The 26203-nt window shown below is 41.8% G+C and overlaps 1 long non-coding RNA gene across 1 annotated transcript in view; it reads right to left on the minus strand.

Moving 5' to 3' along the window:
- LOC148054072 (uncharacterized) overlaps window positions 1-26203 on the minus strand; it is a 91872-nt gene that overhangs the window by 60863 nt on the left and 4806 nt on the right. The window lies entirely within an intron of this gene.

Here is a 26203-nt window from a genome sequence, read left to right on the forward strand (position 1 = left end):
TACTGTTTCTGTCTCAGGGAGGGCAGAGCATGGTTCCACCAGTCTATCTCTTTCTCAGACTCCCTGATGCTCCTTAACCTTTCTACTTCCTCTCATAGCTCTGCTACCAAGCTGAGCAGATCATCCACCTGTTCACACCTCACACAGCTGTTCTCACTACTGCCAACCATTACCAGTGAAAGGCTCTGGCACTCTCTGAAGCCTGAGACCTGGATGGCTGCATGGTTTGTTGGGAGCACAGTTTGGGTTGTCACATCCATTCTGGTGGTTGTAGAGGACATGGCCTTCTGCCGGGTGGAGACCATAGCTGAGCTCTTTCTGAGAGGGTGATGGCCACTGGCTGAACTTACCTTTTGAGCTGGCAGAGCTTCAGCACTCTGCCTGCGCAAACTGCCGCGCCATGCCCTTGCTGCTGCGCCATGCCCTGGCTGCCCATCCTGTTCACTCGCGCTCCCTAGGGGCCGTTTAAATCTCCCGCGGTTGCTCCTGGCTATGCCCCCCGCCATGTCAGCCTTGCTCGCGAGAGCTGGCATCTCCCGGCGTGTCCGTGGGTTTCCCGGGCTCCAGGAACCCCCCCCCCCCAGCCTCGTTGCCTCGCGCTCAGCTGCAGAACTTACCGTTGCCACTGCTGTGCTCCTCGCTGACTAGTAGCTGGTATAGTGCTGTGTTTTGGGTTTAGGATGAGAATAATGTTGATAACACACTGATGTAAGTTGTCGCTGAGCAGTGCTTACACTAAGTCAAGGTCTTTTCAGCTTCTCATACTGCCCTGCCAGCGAGAAGGCTGGAGGTACACAAGAAGCTGGGAGGGGACACAGCCAGGACAGCTGACCCAAACTGACCAAAAGGTTATTCCATACCATATGACATCATGCTGAACAAAAAACTGGGGAGGTTGCGGGGGGGCGGGGGCAGGGCCGCTACTCGGGAACTGTCTGGGCATCGGTCAGTGGGTGGTGAGCAATTGCATTGTGTATCACTTGTTTTGTATATTCTTTTATCATTATAATTATTTTTCCCTTCCTTTTCTGTCCTATTAAATTCTCTTTATCTCAACCCACGAGTTTTACCTTTGTTCCGATTGTCTCCCCCATCCCACTGGGGGGGAATGAGAGAACGGCTGTGTGGTGTTTAGCTGCCTGCCAGGTTAAACCATGACATTCTAACAGAATAATAACTTTTTCAGAGACTGGCTTTCATCACCTGTTTATGTTGTTTATTTTAACATAGACAGTATTGAAATATTAAGTTTTCTGGTGTAGTTTTAACAATAGTGCTCTTGGTAGTCTGCTTTTTCATGTGCTTTTCCTTTTGAACTTTTTGTATGTCTATAAGATGACATATTGCAATGCTGATTGAGTGCAGTTTCAGGTGTTTATGAATAATTTAAAGATATATCCTGTGCATCTTGTGCAATTTCCAGCTGGTGATCCCTGTATAACAATGCAAGACTAAAGTAATTTCCTAGTGGAAATGAAGTTGGTAGTGTCCTTGATTTTTTATTTTTAAAGCCTAAGGAATTTTCGTCTTTGCTTTTGTTGGTGTCATTAAAAAAATGTGCAAAATTTTTGTGTAAATGAGCAGTGTAAATTGTTTTTTAGTGGCATTCTTATCTAAAACTGCTGGTACTCCTTGGAAATCTCTGTCTATGATTAAAACCAGGCTCTTCAAAAGGCACCTTGATGAAATAAGTAAAGAAAAAGCTTTCATCTTATATTATGGGGGGGTGGGGGATAAGAAAAAAAATTAAAAGGAACATGGCCTGACAGGATGCAGAGATGCTTGAAAGGCGAACAAGAAAATGTTAAGTCATGACAAAGTGGTGCGGTTTTGGGGCATTAACAACTGTAGATGACACAGGAAAATAGGTAAAGCTGTGAAGAATCAAGAAGTTAGGGTCAAGATGCTTGAAGAAATATAGTAAAAATATTACCTTCTGATTTTTGAAGAAGAAATTTTTTAATTCCCATCCATCAAATATCATTTGATTTTGTTGAAACAAGTGTAGAGCTCTGTACACTGATTTTGCTGTACTACAATACAGCTCTTTTCAAGTCAAAATTAAGACAGCATTTGTGTTTAACTTGAGAAGGCTCTATTGAGTCTGTAACAAAAATCACTAGTGTTTGAAAGCAGAAAATAGTTGCTATAATTTCTTATAGTTGATCAGTTAGGAATGATTCTGGCATCATTATTTTAGACTATGGATTTGGCACATATGCAGCAGGAAGAAGGACAGATTCAGGAAGGTGTTAAAGTTAAATGTAACTTAGTTGATTGTACTGTCATGCCAGAGCTGATCCAATAAAGGTCTGTTTTGACTGTCTGAATTATTTTTTGCATTTAAGCAAAAATATAAAGGACATTTCAACACTGCTGTTGAATGCCCATACCGCTGTTCCTGCATATGACAGTAACAGCACAAACTAAATCTAGGAAGGTGTTCCTACCAGATATTATGGCTCACGCTACGTACTATCCATAATGCCTGTTATCCCAGTGTCTGTGAAGGTTTCTAGACAGATTTATTTTTGACAGACACCAGTATGTTGTTGACCTCTTCCAGCCATACTCCATAAGATGCAGAAAAGAGTAAAAGCTCCAGCAACACAGAGTAAACTTCAGAGAGGGAAGTTTCTCTTTGCTTCAGTGAAAACATAAAGCCACTGCTTTCCCACAGAAGAAGGGTCATGAAAACAACAGTACCAAGGGCAAAAGTGGCTGCCCCTGATAGGAAAGAGGGTCTAATAATACCCTTTCCTAGAGCAAAAAGCATCACTCATTAGAGGCAGGCACACTGCTGCAGTGCTGGTAGGAAGCCACTCTTCCTCTGGGGGTTCACAAAGACCATACCACTTTACAAGGTGGCAGAAGCTCCCTGACAAAGCACCCAGAAATCTTCCTTGCCACTGTAGCCATAGTTTCTGACTGCTGGTTATAGGTTTATTATCCTCTGCTCCAGGTAGCTTTAGACCTGACTACAGGAATCCTTCTGATTTGTCTATCAAAGGGCAAACAAATTAAAAATCAGCCTGTTGTGTGGTAGCATCCCCATCACCACTGTGGCGTCATTTGTGTTTGCTGCTCAGTAGTGCAGAACTTGGTCCAGAATGGTGTGATGAAATAATTCTTTGAATAATTTTTTTTTTATTTAGAAAGAAACAAGATCTTTTTTATCCCATATTTTATCATCAAAGTAATCAAAGTAGCCGTTTGTTATAAGTTAGGGTCATGAGTTAGTTGTTTTCTTCCAAGGCACTTAGAGCCACCTTGGTATATGCCTTTTTTAAATTATGATGTTGTGCGTAGGGAGTGATTTTGGTGTGTGATCAATTCCCTTCTTTAGTTCTGACTAGTAACTCACACAATGAGTGTTTCATTCAGTTTTCTACTTGCACTGTTTTTTTTGGTGTCATTCCAAATCTCCCAGCTGTATGTAGTGAGAGTAAAAACACTTTTGGAACTTTTGGAGGAACACTTTTTTTGTCTCCATGACACTGACCAAATGCATTCCGGCTCTGCCTTGCCTTTCTCCAAACTTCCTCAGCATGATCATGATCCATTATAATCACCTGCCTCAGAGGGTTTTTTTTGTTTTGTCATTAATCGGTATTATTTTCTCATGTATGTTACTTTGTCAGTGCATGGGTTTTTTTTAAGATTCACGTACATGTGCATTTACAGTGCACATTAGCAGAACAATCTGTCAGCTTGTTTGAAATATTATGAACACTGTCAACTTGGCTTAAAATAACAGCCTCAAAGGACGTAAAAAATAACTTCCTTCAAACTTCCAATGAATAGTGGAAAGAATAGTGTGAAATAGTCAATCATAACATAGCACATTAGAACACTCTCAATTTAAATATTCTAAGACGTGGAGAAGTATCAGGCAAATGTGGGGAGTTGGAGAGCGTTAGCGGTCAAAATAAAACAGAACCTTGAAAATTATTGATTCACAGGACAGTGCAGTAAAACCACTAGATTTACCTGCAGTTCAAATAGGTTCAAATTCCTCATCTTGCCTATGCTTGGCCATCCAGAGCTTTTTGCAAGACCAATAGTAATACCTATTGCTGAACAAGCTGATTCATGGAGCCAGTCTTTAGTATCAAGAATGAAGCGTGTATTGCAATCAGTAAACCTCTGTGTGCCCCAGTTTTCATGTGTAGAAGTGGTAGTATCTCATTCATAGAGATACGGAAAGACTGAAGTCATTTTTGCAAAGACTGTTAGTACATTTGGTGGGTAGGTTAAAAATGTATTATGAGTTAAAATTGTTTGAAATCTCTTTAATGAACAAAAAAGCTCCCTTCATTTTCCACACTAAACGGGAAAGGATCAAGATGTTTTCCATTGATTGCAAATAGGATTTACTAGGGTGAGAAAGGCTGAACTTAGTTAGCCTTTCTTAGTCCTTCAAACCACCTGATGAGGCTACCCGTTATGTGAATTTTTCCTCCATCTTTTCCCAGGTGCATTCAGCTTCTCTGCATATGGCAGCCTGAATCATATTTCTCAATGTCACACTTCACATATTTTATGGTAATATCATTGCAGCTGTGATGATACAAAAATATTGATAAGAAGTTTGTAAGGAGTGGTGATGTCTTTTAAATGCCTTTAAGAACCTAAAAACCAGCTTGTACACCCAAAACCTTGTCTGGTTTTTTTCTAGCTATATTAAATTGAGTCTGGTAGAAACCCTGAGTAATTTTTTATAAGCTTTTAGCTATCTAGTGGCTGCACTGTAGGTAGTAAAGAATTAACTTTCACAGATATATCAGTAATAGGTTTATCTTTTTATGTAGTGTAAATCTGAACAGGAAAGATGCAGTGTTTTATGATTTTCAAAATAATTTAATTCTCATTAAACATAAATTGATTCAGTGCTCAGGAAAAGATTGTTATAGCTAGTGATTAACTTCTATTTTTTTTTTTTTTAATTTCTTGTTTCATAAAAAACCTAGTGGTATGTTTAATTCCAATCTATTTCTTCAACTATTTCCTGCTCAAAAATGAGCATCTACTACAGTATTGCTGAACTACTGAGCTGCATGCTAGTGAAATTCCTCAGACTGCTCCATGAGGCAACAGGCACAATGAGCTGCACTTGAAGTGTTTTTACACAAATGCATGCAGCATGAGGAACAAGCAAGAGGAGCTAGATGCCTTGGCCCAATCTCAGAGATATGACATCATAGGCATAAGTGAAACCTGGTGGGATGAGTCCTGTGACTGGTGTGCCATGATGGATGGGTACAGGCTCTTCAGGAGGGATAGGCAGGGCAGGCGAGGTGGGGGGGGGGGCATTGTATGTAGTGGAGGGGCTGGAATGCATGGAGCTAGCAGTGGGCGATGGCACAGTTGAGAGCCTCTGGGTAAGGATTAAGGGACAGACAAATAAAGCGGATGTCGTTGTGGGAGTCTACTATAGGCCACCCAGCCAGGATGACGACACGGATGAGTTATTCTTTAAGGAACTAAGGGATGCTTCCAAGTCATCTGCCCTTGTCCTTATGGGGGACTTCAACTTGCCAGATGTCAACTGGGAATACCACACAGCCGGTACAAGCAGGTCCAGAAGATTCTTAAAGCATCTGGGTGATAACTTCTTGGTACAAGTACTAAGAGAACCGACCAGGAAAGGTGCCTTCCTCAACTTGCTGCTTTACTGACAGAGAGGGTCTCGCGGGTAAAGTGGCGATTGGTGGCTGCCTTGGCCACAGCGACCACGAAGCAGTCAAGTTTAAAATCTATGGTAACAGGAGGAAAACTGCCAGCAAGACCTCAACTCTGGATATGAGGAGAGCTGACTTCAGGCTGCTCAGGGAACTACTTAGTAAGGTCCCCTGGGAAAAAGCTTTTGAAGGTGCTGGGGTCCATCAGTGCTGGTCACTTTTTAAGTACCACCTCCTAAGAGCACAGGAGCAGGCAATTCCAAAATGTCGGAAGTCAAGCAGGCGAGGTAGAAGGCCGGCTTGGCTGAGCAGGGATCTTCTTCTAGAACTAAGATGAAAAAAGAAAATGTATGGCCAGTGGAAGCAAGGTCAGGTGACATGGGAGGACTACAGAGATGCTGTTCGCCACTGTAGGGAGGAAATGCGCATGGCCAAAGCTCAATTAGAGCTGAAGCTGGCCAGTACTGTGAAGGACAATAAAAAGGGCTTTTTAAAATATGTAAATAGCAAAAGGCAGGCCAGAAATAACATTGGCCAGTAATAACATTGGCCAAGTAATGACGAGCATGGTCACCTCACAAACAGGGACACAGACAAAGCAGAGATGTTTAATGCTTTCTTCGCCTTGGTCTTCAACACCGATGATGGGCTCTGGGACCCCCAGAGACCCTGGGCTAGAGAACCATGACTGTGAGAACAACAAACTCCCAACCAACCCTGAACTTGTGCAGGATTTGCTGCTCCAGCTGGATCCCTATAAGTCAATGGGGCCTGATGGGATTCATCCGAAGGTACTGAAAGAGATGGCTGATGTCATAGAGAGACCTCTCTCAATGATTTTTCAATGCTCTTGGGAATCTGGGGAGGTCCCAGTTGACTGGAAGCTGGCAAACATTGTCCCAATCTTCAAGAAGGGCAACAGGGATGACCCTGGTAACTACAGGCCTGTCAGTCTCACCTCTGTGCCTGGCAAAATTATGGAGAAGATTACTCTGGGAGTTATTGAAAAACACCTGAAAGACAACACAGTCATTGGCCCCAGCCAGCATGGGTTCACAAGGGGAAAGTCCTGCTTGACAAACTTGATTTCCTTCTATGACAAGGTTACCCACCTAGTTGACCAAGGGAAGCCAGTCGATGTAATCTTTTTGGACTTCAGTAAAGCTTTCGATACTGTCTCTCACAGTATCCTCCTGGACAAAATGTCCAGCATACAGCTGGATAAACACATAATGCAGTGGGTGAGCAATTGGCTGACGGGTCAGGCTCAAAGGGTTATAGTAAATGGGGTTACATTGGGCTGGCGACCAGTCACTAGCAGGGTTCCGCAGGGATCCATCTTGGGGCCAGAGCTCTTCCATATCTTCATAAATGACTTGGATGCAGGACTTGAAGGTTTGTTATCAAAGTTTGCCGATGACACAAAATTGGGAGGAGCTGTTGACACTCTTGAGGGCAGAGAGGCCCTGCAGAGAGATCTGGACAAATTAGAGAGCTGGGCAATCACCAACCGTATGAAGTTTAACAAGGGCAAGTGCCGGATTTTGCACCTGGGACATGGCAACCCTGGATGTACATACAGACTGGGGAACAAGAGGCTGGAGAGCAGCCCTGCGGAGAGGGATCTGGGGGTTCTGGTCGACGGCAAATTGAACATGAGCCAACAGTGTGCCCTGGCAGCCAAGAGGGCCAACCGTGTCCTGGGGTGCATCAAGCACTGTATTGCTAGCCGGTCGAGGGAGGTGATTATCCCGCTCTACTCTGCACTGGTGAGGCCTCATCTTGAGTACTGTGTGCAGTTTGGGCCCCACAGTACAAAAAGGATATAAAGCTACTAGAGAGTGTCCAGAGGAGAGCCACAAAGATGGTGAAGGGTTTAGGGGGAAGCCGTATGCGGAGCGGCTGAAGTCACTTGGTCTGTTCAGCCTGGAGAAGAGGAGACTGAGGGGAGACCTCATCGCCGTTTACAGCTTCCTCACAAGGGGAAGAGGAGGGGGAGGTGCTGATCTCTTCTCCCTGAAGACCAATGATAGGACCTGAGGGGATGGCAGGAAGATATGCCAGGGGAGGTTTAGGTTGGACATTAGGAAAAGGTTCTTCACGCAGAGGGTGGTGGAGCACTGGAACAAGCTCCCCCGGGAGGTAGTCACGGCGCCAAGCCTGACAATATTTAAGAAGCATTTGGACAACGCCCTCAGACATATGGTGTGATTTTTGGGGTTGTCCTATGCAGGGACAGGAGTTGGACTCGATGATCCTTGTGGGTCCCTTCTAACTCAGGACATTCTATGATTCTGTAATTCTATGATACTGCTTTGCTAGTGTTTTCTTTTTCCTGGTTTTAAAACCTTACTTTGATTTTAAATTGCTAGAATAATTTCTGTATTTTGATCAGTTATAAATTACTTAGCTAAAGTTCTAAGTGATTTTACAGAACTTAAAATGGACAATAATAATGAAATCCAACACTGTACTAATAGACTGCCCACATGAATATCTCCAAAAGCGGTATGATCAGGTGGTAATCCCAATAACCAGTTTTCCACACGCCCTTAAGCCACCCTATCCTCAAGCTAAAAAAGAGAAGAAAAGTGAGATGTCACAGTATGCTCTGAAGTTAAGCAGATCTAAGCTCTGTACATTTTTAATTACTAATACTCATGATAAAAGTATTTTCGAAATAATTGCATGATTTATAGATGTAAGATAGATACATTTCTGTATTTAGCGATTGCTTTGAAAGGGGTTTTGTAATACACTATGACTGTAGGGAAGTTTTAAGGAAGAGTTTTCAGAGGTGAAAAGTTTTACAAGTAATGGAGTCATTTTGAAGAAATACTGTACAACTAAGGACACAGATTTAGATAATACAGAAAGGTCATGTAAGATACATTTCTGGGGGGCCTAAATAGGGTGACCCTTTTGTTTTGGAATGGGAATCCAAGCCCACACCTTATTTGGAAATTTTTTTTTTTAATTTTATTTTGCTGTTCTTCATGGATTTTACAGCTGATACTGCCAGAGTAACGAAAACTAGTAGTAAGATCTGAGACTTGCTGTAAATATTTTCTCCATTATTTGGAAAGTCCTTTGAGGGGATTTATACCCATGCTTTGGGAAGACAAGATTTTTGGATCTTTGCACTGTTGCAGGGTGCTTTTCATATATGCTGACATGCAAAAGACATAGCTCTCAGTATTAAATTCTTGAAATGAATGTCTGATGTCAGTCTACTAAAAAGCTTTATTAGTGTGCTTATGCCTATTGAGTTGCAGTTTCTACTAGGCAGAGATCATAGTCTGTCTTTGGCATCTGATGGTTCACAGCATTCCAGGATCATGCTCTTTTCATACCAGTTAGATTTTGTTTGTTACTTTGGCCATGGAATATTCACTTGTCTATTTGGATATTTTGTTTTATTTTTGTTTGTATAAAATTTTGTGTTTATATTGATATCTTCACAGCATTAAAATTATTCCAGTGAAATGTCAATATTTAATAGAAACGATTTACAATGACTATTCTTAAATTTGCTGAATATCACTACTACAGCTAAACATCAGGCAAATCTTCCAATTTCCCCCAAGTACGTAACATGTGTCATGCTTTGAAGAGGGCAGTCAGTTTGGCTACATCTGGAAATTTCTTGTGTAAATACAAGACGAAAGATATCCAAATATACTATATTCCCCTTTCAAACTTAAGGTAAGTTTTTCATATCCATAATATCCCACCCTTTCATTCCATATGTATATGTGCCAGACCCCTTCTCAGGAAACTGGAAATCACACACAAGCTTGCCAGCAGCAAATATTAGCAGATTCATATATTATTCCTTTTTGTATACATCTGGTTTAGCCAGTATATCACTATCTGTACCCTGAAATTAGCTGCAGTAAAGAATCTGACAACCATATGCTAAGGTCAAATGTGCCCTGCTGTATTTCTAAGTGCATTTCTCTCTTATGTAATAAACAGTTTATAGTTAAGAACTATCTAAATGTTTGCACTATCAAATATAGTGATGAAAGGCAATGCTAAATCTCAGTCTGTCACACCCCGATGAAAATAGCATAAAGGATTTTACTTTGGAATCATGTATGGTTAAAGGAAAAAGGCTTATCCCATGAAGATTATATATCTTTCTTTGGTTTACTATTTAGAAAAATAACAGTAGAGCTTAAAGAAATAATTTAAAAATGACAATTTGAGAAGAAAAGAGTAGGCATTATAGCAACATTATTAGCTTTCTTAATATTGTGTTATTAATGTAACATGAATAATGTTACAGCAATACAATGATAAAAATAATGAAAAAAATTAAACAGAAATAGAAGAGCCTTCTTGAGCTAGTTTTGTTATTTTAGAGAAAATTTTCTTATGCAAATTTATTCTTTAACTTTGTTATAGAATGTTTTTATTCTATAATAAAAAAATCCTTATATGCAGAGATGGTGTGGTTTAACCCGGCAGGCAGCTAAACACCACACAGCCATTCTCTCATTCCCCCCCCAGTGGGATGGGGGAGACAATCGGAACAAAGGTAAAACTCGTGGGTTGAGATAAAGACAAGGGAAAATAATTATAATGATAAAAGAATATACAAAACAAGTGATACACAATGCAATTGCTCACCACCCACTGACCGATGCCCAGACAGTTCCCAAGTAGCGGCCCTGCCCCCCCCCCCCCCCCCCCAACCTCCCCAGTTTTTTGTTCAGCATGATGTCATATGGTATGGAATAACCCTTTGGTCAGTTTGGGTCAGCTGTCCTGGCTGTGCCCCCTCCCAGCTTCTTGTGCATTTCCAGCCTCCTCGCTGGCAGGGCAGTATAAAAAGCTGAAAAGGCCTTGACTTAGTGTAAGCACTGCTCAGCAACAACTAAAACATCAGTGTGTTATTGTCGCGGATGGCGTGAGAGTGCACTCATAAGAGAGAAGCAGCAATATGTTTATTGATAACAGTTTGATAGCAAATGCAACAGTGGTTTAACAAGATTCGATGGCAAGGTACACTTGATTATTTACTGCATAGGGGACAGGGTCAGACAAGACTGTCAGGGAGACCCTCCCATTGAGTCATGAGGTTCAGAGAGGACCCAACTTGCTTTCTAAACTCCTTTTCAGAGAGGAGTCTAGGTGCAGCTGGATCCAATCCTAGTCCCAGACTTGGTCAACAGTTTATGTCTAAAGGATTATATATGCACAATCAATAATTTATATTACTTAGCTAAGATTACAAAGTTTCAGTGCACTTGTTCCCAATTCACCTACCAAGGATCTGTTGCGGCAAGGAATCTCTCAACCTTGAGGAGTAACCCTGAGAGGTGTCCCTACTCAAGGGGAGATCCTGGCGTGCAGCCCGCTGCCGTGCAGGAGAGCTCAAAGGGCTCTTGGGTGGCTCACTATTTATGGGGGTAAGATGATCTTATAGTCATATTTGCATACCGACCACAGATGCCAGTTTCTTCCAAATCTGGCTCGAATCCACACGGACCAGCACTGTGGCAGATAGGCACATTACCATAAATTAGCCCTTGGCTATTGTGTTGTTATCTGTCTCCACCTAATCCACCTTGAGCCTTGAGCTGGATGCAGCCATCAAGACCAGATGCACCCATCATGGGCACCATTGGTGGTTATCACTTGATCAGAGTTACAGGAAAAGTTCAGGTGAGGTTGGGGGGGCAGGGGGAGCACACTGCCACAGTTATGAACATTATTCTCATCCTCAATCCAAAACACAGCACTATACCAGCTACTAGGAAGAAAATTAACTCTGTCCCAGCTGAAACCAGGACAATATCCACCCCTTATTCTATACCATCTACATCATCCCAAGTCCCAGACTTTTCAATACATCCCAATTAATCACCACCACCTTTCCTTTCTTTTGATATATACACACAGATATCATTCCCTAAGTCTATGGGCCATCCGTCTAAAATGTCTGCTGAGTTCATTTAGTCCATGACTTTGGGCTCCAACTCTCATAGAATAATAGAATCATAGAATCATTTAGGTTGGAAAAGACCCTTAAGATCATCGAGTCCAACCGTTAACCTAACACTGCCAAGTCCACCACTAAACCATGTCCCTAAGAGCCACATCTACCCGTCCTTTAAATACCTCCAGGGATGGAGACTCAACCACTTCCCTGGGCAGCCTGTTCCAGTGCCTGACTACCCTTTCGGTGAAGAAGTTTTTCCAAATATCCAACCTAAACCTCCCCTGGCACAACTTGAGGCCATTTCTTCACGTCCTATCTCGTGTTACTTGGCAGAAAAGACCAACCCCCGCCTCGCTACAACCTCCTTTCAGGTAGTTGTAGAGAGCAATAAGGTCTCCCCTCAGCCTCCTCTTCTCCAGACTAAACAACCCCAGCTCCCTCAGATGCTCCTCATAAGACTTGTTCTCTAGACCCTTCACCAACTTCGTTGCCCTTCTTTGGACACGCTCCAGCACCTCAAGGTCCTTCTTGTAGTGAGGGGCCCAAAACTGAACACAGTACTCAAGGTGCGGCCTCACCAGGGCCGAGTACAGGGGCACTATCACCTCCCTGGTCCTGCTGGCCACACTGTTCCTGATACAAGCCAGGATGCCATTGGCCTTCTTGGCCACCTGGGCACACTGCTGGCTCCTGTTCAGGCAGCTGTCAACCAACACTCCCAGGCCCTTTTCCACCAGGCAGCTCTCCAGCCACTCCTCCCCAAGCCTGTAGCGTTGCATGGGGTTGTTGTGACCCAAGTACAGGACCCAGCACTTAGCCTTGTTGAATCTCATGCAGTTGGCCCCGGCCCATCGATCCAGCCTGTCCAGGTCCCTCTGTAGGGCCTTCCTGCCCTCCAGCAGATCGACACTTCCACCCAACTTGGTGTCGTCTGCAAACTTCCTGAGGGTGCACTCAAGCCCCTCATCCAGATCATCGATAAAGATATTGAACAGGACTGGCCTCAACACTGAGCCCTGGGGAACACCACTTCTGACCGGCCGCCAACTGGATTTGACTCCATTCACCACCACTCTCTGGGCTCGGCCGTCCAGCCAGTTTTTAACCCAGTGCAGAGTGCACCCATCCAAGCCGTGAGCAGCCAGCTTCTCCAGGAGAATGCTGTGGGAGACAGTGTCAAAGGCCTTACTAAAGTCCAAGTAGACAACATCCACAGCCTTCCCCTCATCCACTAAGCGGGTCACCTTGTCATAGAAGGAGACCAGGTTAGTGAAGCAGGACCTCCCTTTCATAAACCCATGCTGGCTGGGCCTGATCCCTCGGTTCTTCTGCACGTACCGTGTGATGGCACTCAGGATGATCTGCTCCATAACCTTTCCTGGCACCGAGGTCAGTCTGACAGGCCTGTAGTTCCCCGGATCCTCCTTCCGACCCTTCTTGTAGAGGGGCGTCACATTAGCTAACTTCCAGTCAACTGGGACCTCCTGAGTTAGCCAGGACTGCTGATAAATGATGGAGAGTGGCTTGGTGAACACTTCCACCAGCTCCCTCGGTACCCTTTGGTGGATCCCATCTGGCCCCATAGACTTATGGGCATCCAGGTGGAGCAGCAGGTCGCTAACTGTTACCTCTTCTATAACTGGGGCTTCATTCTGCTTCCTATCTCCATCTCCCAGCTCAGGGATCTGAATACCCTGAGGATGACCAGTCTGACTATTAAAGACTGAGGCAAAGAAGGCATTAAGTACCTCAGCCTTCTCCTCATCCTTTGTGGCAATGTTTCCCTCTGCATCCAACAAAGGATGGAGATTCTCCTTGGCCCTCCTTTTGTTGCTGATATATTTGTAAAAATATTTTTTATCTTTAACGGCGGTGGCCAGTTTAGGTTCTAGCTGGGCCTTTGCCTTTCTAATTTTCTCCCTGCATAACCTAGCAATATCCTTGTAGTCCTCCTGAGTTGCCTGTCCCTTCTTCCAAAGATGGTAAACTCTCTTCTTTTTTTTTCCTGAGTTCCAGCCAAAGTTCTCTGTTCAGCCAGGCCGGTCTTCTCCCCCGCCTGCTCGTCTTTCGGCACATGGGGACGGCCTGCTCCTGTGCCTTTGAGATTTCCTTCTTGAATAACGTCCAGCCTTCCTGGACTCCTTTGCCCTTCAGGACTGCCTCCCAAGGGACTCTGTTAACCAGACTCCTAAACAATCCAAAGTCTGCCCTTCTAAAGTTCAGGGTAGCGGTTTTGCTGGTCCCCTTCCTTACTTCTCCAAGAACTGAAAACTCTATCATGTCGTGGTCGCTGAGCCCAAGACAGCCTCCGACCACCACATCGCCCACCAGGCCTTCTCTGTTCGTATTCAGCAGGTCCAGCGGGGCACCTCCCCTGGTTGGCTTGCTTACCAGCTGCGTCAGGAAGTTATCTTCCACACACTCCAGGAACCTCCTAGACTGCTTTCTCTCTGCTGTGTCGTATTTCCAGCAGATATCTCGTAAGTTGAATTCTCCCACGAGAACAAGGGCTAGGGATTGTGAGATTTCAGCCAACCGCTTGTGGAATACTTCGTCTGTTTCCTCATCCTGGTTGGGTGGACTATAACAGACTCCCACCAGGATATCTCTCATAACAGTCTTTCAGGGCAGGAGAGATGGTGTGTGGTGTTGGATTGTTGCATGCTGAAGCCAGTTCTGGTTCCATCACCACTGCACTTTGCTCAGTTTCCTCAAAGTTCGTTCTTCATTAATTTGAGTGATTCTTACTCGAACCCCTTCATATGCTGCCTATATCTCTTTTTCAGTTGGAGTATAGCGGGCCTTGGATCCTCTGTATCCCCGACTCCAAAACCCTAGGGGTCGACCTCGAGTCTCCCCTGGTGCTTTCTGCCAGAGGCTCCAGGTAGGGCTGTTCTCCCCGGCTGTGGTGTAGAGCACATTTTTTACATCTTGCCCTCCTCAAACTGGCCCAAGGGCTACTACATGAATTGCATCTCCTGTTTAATTTGTTCAAAGGCTTGTTGTTGCTCAGGGCCCCATTTGAAATCATTCTTCTTCTGGGTCACTTGATAGAGACGGCTTACGATCAGACTATAATTTGGAACATGCATTCTCCAAAAACCCACAACACCCAAGAAAGCTTGTGTTTCCTTTTTGCTGGTTGGTGGAGACATGGCTGTCATTTTGTTGATCACATCCATTGGGATCTGACGATGCCCATCTTGCCATTTTATTCCTAAAAACTGGATCTCCTGTGCAGGTCCCTTGACCTTACTTTGTTTTATGGCAAAGCCAGCCTCCAGAAGGATTTGGACTATTTTCTTCCCTTTCTCAAAAACCTCTTCTGCTGTGTTGCCCCACATGATGATGTCATCAATGTACTGCAGGTGTTCCGGAGCCCCACCCTGTTCCAATGCAGTCTGGTTCAGTCCATGGCAAATAGGAACATGATGGTTTGAACATCCCAAGGATATTCAAAATTCTCAAGAGCTATTGTAAATAGCCTGGAGGAAAAGGGGAAGGTGAAGGAACGGGGGAAAGTGTCCCCCCTTGTCTCCCCCATAAATTGGCTCTCCGAGGAGAAAAGGTAAAGAGTGTAATTATTAATAGTTTCCAATAGATGGTTCCCGAAGTACAGAGATGATGGCAATGGTGAGTAGAAATACCAGATTAGTCTCACGACCAGTAATTTTATCATATCATAAGCCAGTGTTACACAGTACAGCAAAATGATAACCTTAATCCAGCCCCCAGAGGTGATAAACAGCACAACAGGGAACATATACAGAAAGTAAGGTGTTACATAACACAACTCCAAGAACAAGCACAACAACTAGGGTTGTTTAGTCTGGAGAAGAGGAGGCTGAGCGGAGACCTTATTGCTCTCTACAACTACCTGAAAGGAGGTTGTAGCCAGGTGGGGGTCGGTCTCTTCTCCCTAGTAACAAGCGATAGGACTAGAAGAAATGGCCTCAAGTTGCGCCAGGGCAGATTTCGGTTGGATATTAGGACAAACTTCTTCACCGAAAGGGTAGTCAGGCACTGGAACAGGCTGCCCAGGGAAGTGGTTGAGTCTCCATCCCTGGAGGTATTTAAAGGACGGGTAGATGTGGCTCTTAGGGACATGGTTTAGTGGTGGACTTGGCAGTGTTAGGTTAATGGTTGGACTTGATGATCTTAAGGGTCTTTTCCAACCTTAATGATTCTATGATTCTATGATTCTATGAACTCTGAGAGCAAATAAATCAACATTGCGACCAGCGACTATTAACCTAATAATGAATGCTTATAACAAATTTGTCTTAGCATGCTCTGGTCAGATCTGTCATTATCTCAACCATAGAGGAGATATCATAGAGGAGATATTTCGTGATTAATTTAAAAAGCTTTCCTGGTAAATTTGTACTCCATATTGCAAAATTAAACCCTTGGAATTGGACTGGTTTGTAAACTACTACACAAAGCAACAGGTACCATTGATTGCTCTAAACTTCATATGATAAAGTACTAGTAAGAATTGTATGCGTTTTTCATCAGTTAGATTCATAATTACTGGAAATTCAATTTTAAGTTCAATATGAACAGAAGAAGTTACAGACAGAGTATATTTCATAATTTTACACATATTTAAAGACTTTGAAATAGTTCTGATTCTGACTCTTTCTAACCACATTCCATTTCCATAAATTGTTCAAATTTGCCTTAGTGTTAAACTTTACATTTTGGACAACGTAACAACATTCGTCATTTAATGTGCAGCATTACCCTTATCCTCACCCACTTGGATGCTATTCTCCTCTGCCTATTATCTGGATGAATAACCAGTTTCAGTATGAAGTTTTATGAATTACTGCTTAATGTATTCAATATCTCAAATAAAATATGGAAGTATGCATTTTTAATTATATAAGAACCAACAAGAAAGTAGAGCTTTTTCGACAAGCATCGCATCTCAAATGAATAGTATTCTAAATATAAGTATGTGGCCAACATGTTGTTTTCAAACCAGACTGCGAAGAGTTTCCTCAGTGTTTTGGACTGAATAGCAGCAGACCGAATGATCAGTTGTAAAGAGGCAGAGGAAATATTAAATCTTGCCTATGAGTTATTTAGTTTTCAGGGGAACAAAATAAAACGTAAGTATAAAAGTACCAAAATTTATTTTATCAGCTTCAACATTCAGCACTTAATATAATAGAAGCTTATATTGTTACCATATATACTTGACTTACACTGATATTCCTATCCCAGATCTGGATGGAACCATCTTGACAGCCAGCTGCAATAAGTTTACAATCTGTGCTGTATGTGCAAGTTGTAGGAATCACCCGTTTACCTTGAACCAATCGTGGTTTAAATACACTTTTGTGCTTTTTTTCATTGCTAACATCCCATGTCCTCACAGTTCTGGAAAAATGTTTAAATAAAGAGTTGTTTTAGATAAAGTTAATGCATATGAAATAATTCTTCTTATGATAGAATCAAACACCTTTTTCAGCATAAATGGCATATAATATTATTCAAATAAAAGTTGTAATGACAAAATAGCATTTAAAATATGGTATGGCAGTCATGAAACTAAAGTTACTTTCCAAGCAAAAAAACAGCATATTCACTAATATGCATGTGAAGGTGTAAAAAAACCCACACAGTTCTTCCCAAGCTCTCATGCAAATACATAAAATTATTTACAACTGGACAAATGACCCAAGGTTAATACGAATGTACTGTATAGTCTCCACTGTCACTGGAAATCAGGAAGATAAAAGTATTCAGTCCTTTACAAGAATGAAGACTTCAGGAAGCAGGCATAAAAGTTTATACAAATTCATTAACTAAATAGAGATTGTCTTAATTGTTCTGACATGGCAACAACTGACAAACCTACTTTTAACTGCAGTATTGCAGACTGGCTGGTTATTCATCAGGCTTTTCTTTATTATAAAATAAGGCATTTTAAACAATTAATTGCAATATTATTGTAGTTCTCTCTAACTAATACTGAAGGTCTTGGAGTTCTGTTGTAAATGTGTTCTTCAAATACTTTACAAAGACTCATGTAATATTGTTTTTTTTTAGTTCAGTTTTCCCCACATTATTAGCAAAATAAATGCATCCTTTTTCTATTTAATGAATAAAGAAAAAAGAATATCTGCCTGGCTCTTCAATGTTTCTTAGATACACAAAAACATCCAAATGAGAGAGAACTAAAACACTGAGGTGCAGGTGGACTCTTTAAACTGTCTTAGATACAAATGTTCTCTGTCCATTTAATATGTTCAGTTCTTTCCAGATAAAAATTCAAAACTCTTCTAGCATCTAATGCAGAGAAGAGTTTCAGGATTTGGCAAAGGAAGGAAGATCATTAATTTAGAAAGAAAGAAATCACTAAGTTCTCAGGAAAGCCTCTTTTGTTTAGACTCTACAAACATTGCCTATGATCCAAAAGCATGTAATTCACTGGTCTCTAGCAAAGCAAATACCACTTTAACAAGGCTGCCATTTTTTCCAGAACAAGACAAGACACTGTGGCACAACTTCCATCAGAGCTACAAGACCAGACAGGCTACAGAGCTGGCATATATAACTCTAGGATAAAACAGACAAGGAAATGAGCTGGAAATAGCTCATGGAAGTTATATTTGATTGCATGTTTAATGACAGTAATGAGAAATCAGAAACTGAAATAGAATGAATCTCCAGTTGTCCCTAATAAAGTCAAAATTAGTCCCTTTTTAAAAAGTCTTCAAATCTCATATCTGTAAGGCATCATTTAATTGCTCTATTTGGAGATCTAGCATAAGACATTCAAGTGTTCTCATGGTTGGGTTTTTTTTAAATGAAACATTAGATTATGACGCGTTTTCTAGGATCCCCTAAATAAACCCATGCTGCTATGTAGTCCACTACCCTGGACTTTAGAAAGGCAGACTTTGGATTGTTTAGGAGTCTGGTTAACAGAGTCCCTTGGGAGGCAGTCCTGAAGGGCAAAGGAGTCCAGGAAGGCTGGACGTTATTCAAGAAGGAAATCTCAAAGGCACAGGAGCAGGCCGTCCCCATGTGCCGAAAGACGAGCAGGCGGGGGAGAAGACCGGCCTGGCTGAACAGAGAACTTTGGCTGGAACTCAGGAAAAAAAAAGAAGAGAGTTTACCATCTTTGGAAGAAGGGACAGGCAACTCAGGAGGACTACAAGGATATTGCTAGGTTATGCAGGGAGAAAATTAGAAAGGCAAAGGCCCAGCTAGAACCTAAACTGGCCACCGCCGTTAAAGATAAAAAATATTTTTACAAATATATCAGCAACAAAAGGAGGGCCAAGGAGAATCTCCATCCTTTGTTGGATGCAGAGGGAAACATTGCCACAAAGGATGAGGAGAAGGCTGAGGTACTTAATGCCTTCTTTGCCTCAGTCTTTAATAGTCAGACTGGTCATCCTCAGGGTATTCAGATCCCTGAGCTGGGAGATGGAGATAGGAAGCAGAATGAAGCCCCAGTTATAGAAGAGGTAACAGTTAGCGACCTGCTGCTCCACCTGGATGCCCATAAGTCTATGGGGCCAGATGGGATCCACCAAAGGGTACCGAGGGAGCTGGTGGAAGTGTTCACCAAGCCACTCTCCATCATTTATCAGCAGTCCTGGCTAACTCAGGAGGTCCCAGTTGACTGGAAGTTAGCTAATGTGACGCCCCTCTACAAGAAGGGTCGGAAGGAGGATCCGGGGAACTACAGGCCTGTCAGACTGACCTCGGTGCCAGGAAAGGTTATGGAGCAGATCATCCTGAGTGCCATCACACGGTACGTGCAGAAGAACCGAGGGATCAGGCCCAGCCAGCATGGGTTTATGAAAGGGAGGTCCTGCTTCACTAACCTGGTCTCCTTCTATGACAAGGTGACCCGCTTAGTGGATGAGGGGAAGGCTGTGGATGTTGTCTACTTGGACTTTAGTAAGGCCTTTGACACTGTCTCCCACAGCATTCTCCTGGAGAAGCTGGCTGCTCACGGCTTGGATGGGTGCACTCTGCACTGGGTTAAAAACTGGCTGGACGGCCGAGCCCAGAGAGTGGTGGTGAATGGAGTCAAATCCAGTTGGCGGCCGGTCAGAAGTGGTGTTCCCCAGGGCTCAGTGTTGAGGCCAGTCCTGTTCAATATCTTTATCGATGATCTGGATGAGGGGCTTGAGTGCACCCTCAGGAAGTTTGCAGACGACACCAAGTTGGGTGGAAGTGTCGATCTGCTGGAGGGCAGGAAGGCCCTACAGAGGGACCTGGACAGGCTGGATCGATGGGCCGGGGCCAACTGCATGAGATTCAACAAGGCTAAGTGCTGGGTCCTGTACTTGGGTCACAACAACCCCATGCAACGCTACAGGCTTGGGGAGGAGTGGCTGGAGAGCTGCCTGGTGGAAAAGGGCCTGGGAGTGTTGGTTGACAGCTGCCTGAACAGGAGCCAGCAGTGTGCCCAGGTGGCCAAGAAGGCCAATGGCATCCTGGCTTGTATCAGGAACAGTGTGGCCAGCAGGACCAGGGAGGTGATAGTGCCCCTGTACTCGGCCCTGGTGAGGCCGCACCTTGAGTACTGTGTTCAGTTTTGGGCCCCTCACTACAAGAAGGACCTTGAGGTGCTGGAGCGTGTCCAAAGAAGGGCAACGAAGTTGGTGAAGGGTCTAGAGAACAAGTCTTATGAGGAGCATCTGAGGGAGCTGGGGTTGTTTAGTCTGGAGAAGAGGAGGCTGAGGGGAGACCTTATTGCTCTCTACAACTACCTGAAAGGAGGTTGTAGCGAGGCGGGGGTTGGTCTTTTCTGCCAAGTAACACGAGATAGGACGTGAAGAAATGGCCTCAAGTTGTGCCAGGGGAGGTTTAGGTTGGATATTTGGAAAAACTTCTTCACCGAAAGGGTAGTCAGGCACTGGAACAGGCTGCCCAGGGAAGTGGTTGAGTCTCCATCCCTGGAGGTATTTAAAGGACGTGTAGATGTGGCTCTTAGGGACATGGTTTAGTGGTGGACTTGGCAGTGTTAGGTTAACGGTTGGACTCGATGATCTTAAGGGTCTTTTCCAACCTAAATGATTCTATGATTCTATGATTCTATATGGAACAGGTTGCCTGGCAGGGTTATGGAGTCGCCATTCTTGGAGATATTGAAAACCTGCATGGACATGGCCCTGGGCTAGGTGCCTAGGTGATCCTTCTTTGAACAGGACGATTGGACTAGTTTTGAACAGGAGGGTTGGATTAGAGGATCTTCAGAGGTCCTTTCCATCCTCAACTGTTATGTGATGCTGAGATTCCCCTTTTCCTCTCCATGCATTTTCAGTAACCATGCCAGTCTCTTACCTTTCATTAAGCACCTTGACGCTTTCTCCCATTCTGATATTTACTCAAAACTTGAGTCTTTTTCCAGTCCCTTTCCCTCATAATATTCAATCCTTCCAGAATCTCATTTGAATATCCTGTACCTCCAGCTTTTCTTCCTCCTCTTGGGATCACCATCTCCTGCTGGAAAGCTACTTCCTCTCTTATAGCCTGAGTTTCCCAGGACTGCTTTGGTATACCCACTTCTCAGATGGTGTACCTAATAACATGGTTATGTGCAGGGAAGTTTAAAGTCTGCCTCTCTCTACTTGACTTTTTATCTAAGATGCTTCACAAGCATCTCAGTTGCAATTCCATAAACAACCTGTGAGAATCCTTCACCAGCTTAATTCTTCATTTCTGCTGGCACAAAAAGACTTTTTTTAAGCCTTCAGTTTCCTCTTTTTAGGGCTCAATGTCCTGTCAAAACCTCCATTGCTTCATAACACTATAGAGCATATCCAAACCTTCTTATTTATTTTACCTTTCAACTGTAAAAAAAGAAGTAACACTTGTATAGTTCTATCTCTTATGTAACATAACACAGATCAAAAAAATTCGATCCCTAAATCAACTGTAATATCAGCAGGTCAGAAGAAAAATCCATGTTTCCTGAGCTGTTGCTTCTGCTGCAGACAGTTAGCCACTTTCCCTCACACGAGTTACATGCCCTGTTAAAAATGCCCACATAGCCTATGTTTCCTTAATGTCCCCACACTGAATGTGTTTACTGTTGCCTTGCTGCTATTGGACCTAACTATTAAACTTTTCTACTAAAATAAAAGAAATAATTTATAAGAAACCATCTAGATATTATTTACAAACTGATCAGTCATTCCCAGAGAGCCCTTAACTCTTGAGCTAAGACTGAGATCTTCTTTCAAGTCAGGTCTTTTAAGTATTTTATAAAAAAAAAAGGACATCATATTGCAAACATATCTCATAATACAATGGACAAAATTTCAGCTTACCACATGAATCAATCTGCCCACGGTTTCTGACTGGATCACCACCAACCAAAACTTTAGGAGTCATCTATAAACTATATGTGTTTTATATTTTCCTTCAGACCAGTGATGGACTAGAAACATAGTGATCTCTGAAGGACCTCAGAGAGATACTTTCACTACCCCATTCTAAGTGCCTTCATGACACAGTCTGAGTATGATGTAGACTAATTTGTTCTGACATTCCCCTTTTTACTCTCCATGCTCTGTCAATAACCATCTCAATATCCTGTCTCTTCTTTCAGCGGGCACTTTGATGCTTTCCCCCTGCCTACTGTTTACACTTGAAACTTACTTGAGCCTTTTTCCAGTCTTTCCCTCACAACATCTAATCCTTCTTAAAATTTAACTCCTCGCATTCTAGCCAGGAAAGGGGATAAATGAGAAAGGAAGCACAGAAATCCAAATAATTTACCTTCAAGGAATATGTCTTTAAACTGGCAGTATGGAAAACAAATGCTAACTAATGCTGCTTCTGTATTTTTTCTCCCCTTCTGTTACTGACCCTCAGTCACCATACCATATCACAGTCAACTCAGCACAATTTGGAATTATGTCTTTGTTTTATAAAGAATATTCTGGACCATTTATGCCTCTTCCTCCTCCTCCGACATAACAAAAAAATAACTGAGATTGCATTATAGAAGTCCCATTTTCACTTCCTAACCTACCCTGGGTCCAATCTAATGTTGTTTGTATTTAAACTAATAAAAATTTTTACCATTGGATCAATCAAATCAGTTCCAGGAGACTCTTTTTGGTCTAAAAGCCTCTTACTAAGAGTATCTCCCTAGGCCTAAAATAAGTGTGGGATGAAAGAATAATGTTGTTTTATTCTCTGTGTTGCAGCATTTAGCAGAAATATAACACTAATATTTATCTGTTGTTGGGTATAACCCAGATATTTTTGAACTCCACTGAAAACAAAAGGAAAACATTTCCTGAATGAGTTTCTAAGCGGTCCGTCCCGTGTCGTCCCCCCTCCCCCCCCCAAAAAAACCAAACATATTGGGAAAACAACATATTGGGAAATTTTTTAAACTATCCCTCCAACATATAATATCAGTCTTTTTTAATATACTGAATGATACGCACAGACACATAAATGTTTTTAATTTCTCTTTCATACATTTCTTTTCAAAGAAGACTTCCGTGAAAAAGGCTCCACATACTCAAGTTTAAATTTAACTTTTTAAATGGTGGATTCCACATCTGCAAAACAGATTTTGTAAAGTTCTTATATTTGCCAAGAGCAATTCAAAGCAACTTAGAAAAGGATGGGAATGTTCTTTTGGAAAGGTAATGTGGATATTTTCCTGACCACTGAGAAGTCAAATGACCCATATTTAAATAAACAATTAATTTAATGATTGGGGTCTAGGGTTTTTTGTTTTTTTTCCCCCACAAATGCTTTTACTCTTTTTCCCCCCCCTTTTTTCTAATGCTCTTACGATATTATCACTAAGTCAAAATTTCTAATAAAATTAATTATTGACAATGCTGCTGTATTACACAAATTATTAAAGGTATTTATGTAGCTGCATATCCCAGCCTGCAAGCATGGAAAATTTCTCTAAGTCCTGATTCAGCAAGCCACTGCCCATTCTAATACTGTTCTAATACAGTCTGCTGAAATTCAAGGAGTGAACCAATTCATACATTAAAAACCTGACTTGTCAAATACCACTAAACTTCTCTGCCTATTCCATCTCCTCTGTTTTTACTGGACCGCAAAACTTTCTTGCACAATACTTAATGTTATTGGCATTTAAATATAGTATAAATATATTAAGTCTATTTTTAATAATTAAGTCTATTCTTATCACACCTACAATACAAAAAAGCAACAGAATATGTTACTGCTAAAAGTACAGATCAGGCTTAATGCTGTACACCTAGTAACTATATTTATAATGCTTATCTTTGTAATATATTATAATGCCTACCTTTGTAATATAAGGTTGCCCAAAAAGGCTACCTTGGCAAGCTATAACATACTTTAAAATCATCATACAAATACTGCTGCAATGGAATTTATCTGCAGAGCACAAAATTCTAACTCATCTTATCAGTGATAAAAAACACATTTTTAAAAGTGTTAAATTAAGCCTCTGTATAAAAAAAAGTAACTGATCTTAAAGCAAGATTTTTGTCATCTTTTTTACAACATAAAACAACCTTACCTACACAGGAATGAAATTAAGATGCTTATAATATGGTGAAAAATGATCTAAAGCAGAATATGTAAAGAGAATAGATAGATAGATAAAAATAGCTGAAAAGTTCTGTTAAGATGCATTTCGTGCATATGGTGGTACAAGAGGATGTTAGCAAGAAAACTTTCAATATTGTATTCTCTTTGCCCTCTTTCAGCAGAAGTTATAGCTGCTTTCTGTGGAGCTCATGGGATGCAATGAAGGTTGAATCACCTGCCAGATACGGAAAAAAATTGTACACAGAAACAGATGGAGAAATCCAGAGAAACTTTCCATACTTGTTTAGCAGAAAAACTTCTAAATAAGCTACCTACTCCTAGCATCTGAACAGAGTTAAAGTAATTTAAACCAGAGTACAAGAAAAGTCACATCCAACATAAGTAAAATCATAACTATGGAAGGAACTGCCAAAAAATTTGACACAATAATTTATAACAATTTTTCAGCTTCTCTGTTACTTAAATAATACCTAAATGTAAAAAAAAAAAACCACAGAAACTTTAACAGATAAAACATTTTACCAGAGTAAGAAACAAACAAAAACATCACAACTTCATTTTTGTGTGATATGCAGCAAATGGATTGAAGCAACTATGAAACTATATTTTTCCATGTTTCCAAATAAACTTGGTAGCCCTTTTAAGATAGGAAAAATTACCACCATTTAGCTAATTACAGCTGAATTATAATTACTATTGGGGGGGGAATAGATTCAAATCTAATAACAATGAATGGGAACTATACCCATTGTCCAGTCTGAATGAATTAAAAAGCAAACCAACTCAAAATTGGAATGACACATAAGCATGCCTGTTTGCATGGAGAGTAGACTCTCTGAATTACTAAGCAACAATCCTGCTGCTGGCCAATATATGCAAGATTTGAGGAAAACTAAATTAGAAAAGGAGACAGAGAATTGACTATGAATGAGCATTAACTGGGCTAAGGAACCAGAACTCCTTATGGATGTCAGGGAGAAGACCAGAGATGGACAGAGACAGACTGGGTAAGGAGAATAAAAGCAAGGAACAGAATATAACAGTTATAATGTCATGCCAGATTTGGCATGTCTGCTTTCAAGTCAGCTGTGCAGCATGATCATGAGAGGAAAACAGCAGCAGCAGCAAATACTAGCAAGTTATGACATATGATCACTTCTGGATGAGGAACTGGCCAACAGATGCATTCAGATAGAAAGAGTTACTCACCAATATGTCTATACAACCCCTTGACAACAGAACCTCTTACGGCATAAGAAGTCTGTCTGTTTTTATTGAAATGCAACTCTCAAGCTTTCCAGACTGAGTCATTTTTTTGTTTTCCCAGATTAAACCACTGGTCAGGCTAACAATACAAAAAGGCACTCTTCAAAAAAGGGTAAAAATTTAAAAGTAGCAACAAACTTCCTAGAAATAAGCTATTAATTAACATATTACAAATCTTACCGATTTAGTATTGACACATAACATCCAAGCAGAACTCAGATTTAGAAATTATTTGCTTGAACCACTCAGCTGTCCAGCCCCTCTCTTCTTCAAGGTTATCAACAGGAGAAAAGAATGTCTTCAGTCCACACAATTAATTAGGAGAGCTCTTCCTTGCTTCAGTTTTTGCATTACAGGAAGAGTCCCCATGGAGAATAAAAAGCAGAGTTGGAGAAACAACTATCGTACAAAGCAAGCCAGTGTGAAAACACAACATTTCTTCAATGATTTTTTTGAATCAGGGCAGCAGTTCCTGTACATAAAGTTATATTGCATTTGCATATGAATTACGTATCTATGTCAGATATTCCCTTCTAAAGGCCTGTCCAAAGTGATAGAAAAAATACCCTGTGGAATTTTGCACAAAAAATATTTAAGTATCATCTTGTTACTTCTTTCAAAACCTGAAAATTCCACAAAGTTACAATAAGTATTTGCAGATCAGCTCATCAAAATGACCAACTCGAAATTCCACCATTCTCAATATTCAAAGATTATAGCAACCCTATTTCGCATGTCACATTAGCAG

Source organism: Nipponia nippon, unplaced genomic scaffold, assembly GCF_047370975.1.
Source record: "Nipponia nippon isolate SJK-2023a ecotype South Korea unplaced genomic scaffold, ASM4737097v1 scaffold_34, whole genome shotgun sequence".
In the NCBI taxonomy this organism is placed as follows: Eukaryota; Metazoa; Chordata; class Aves; order Pelecaniformes; family Threskiornithidae; genus Nipponia; species Nipponia nippon.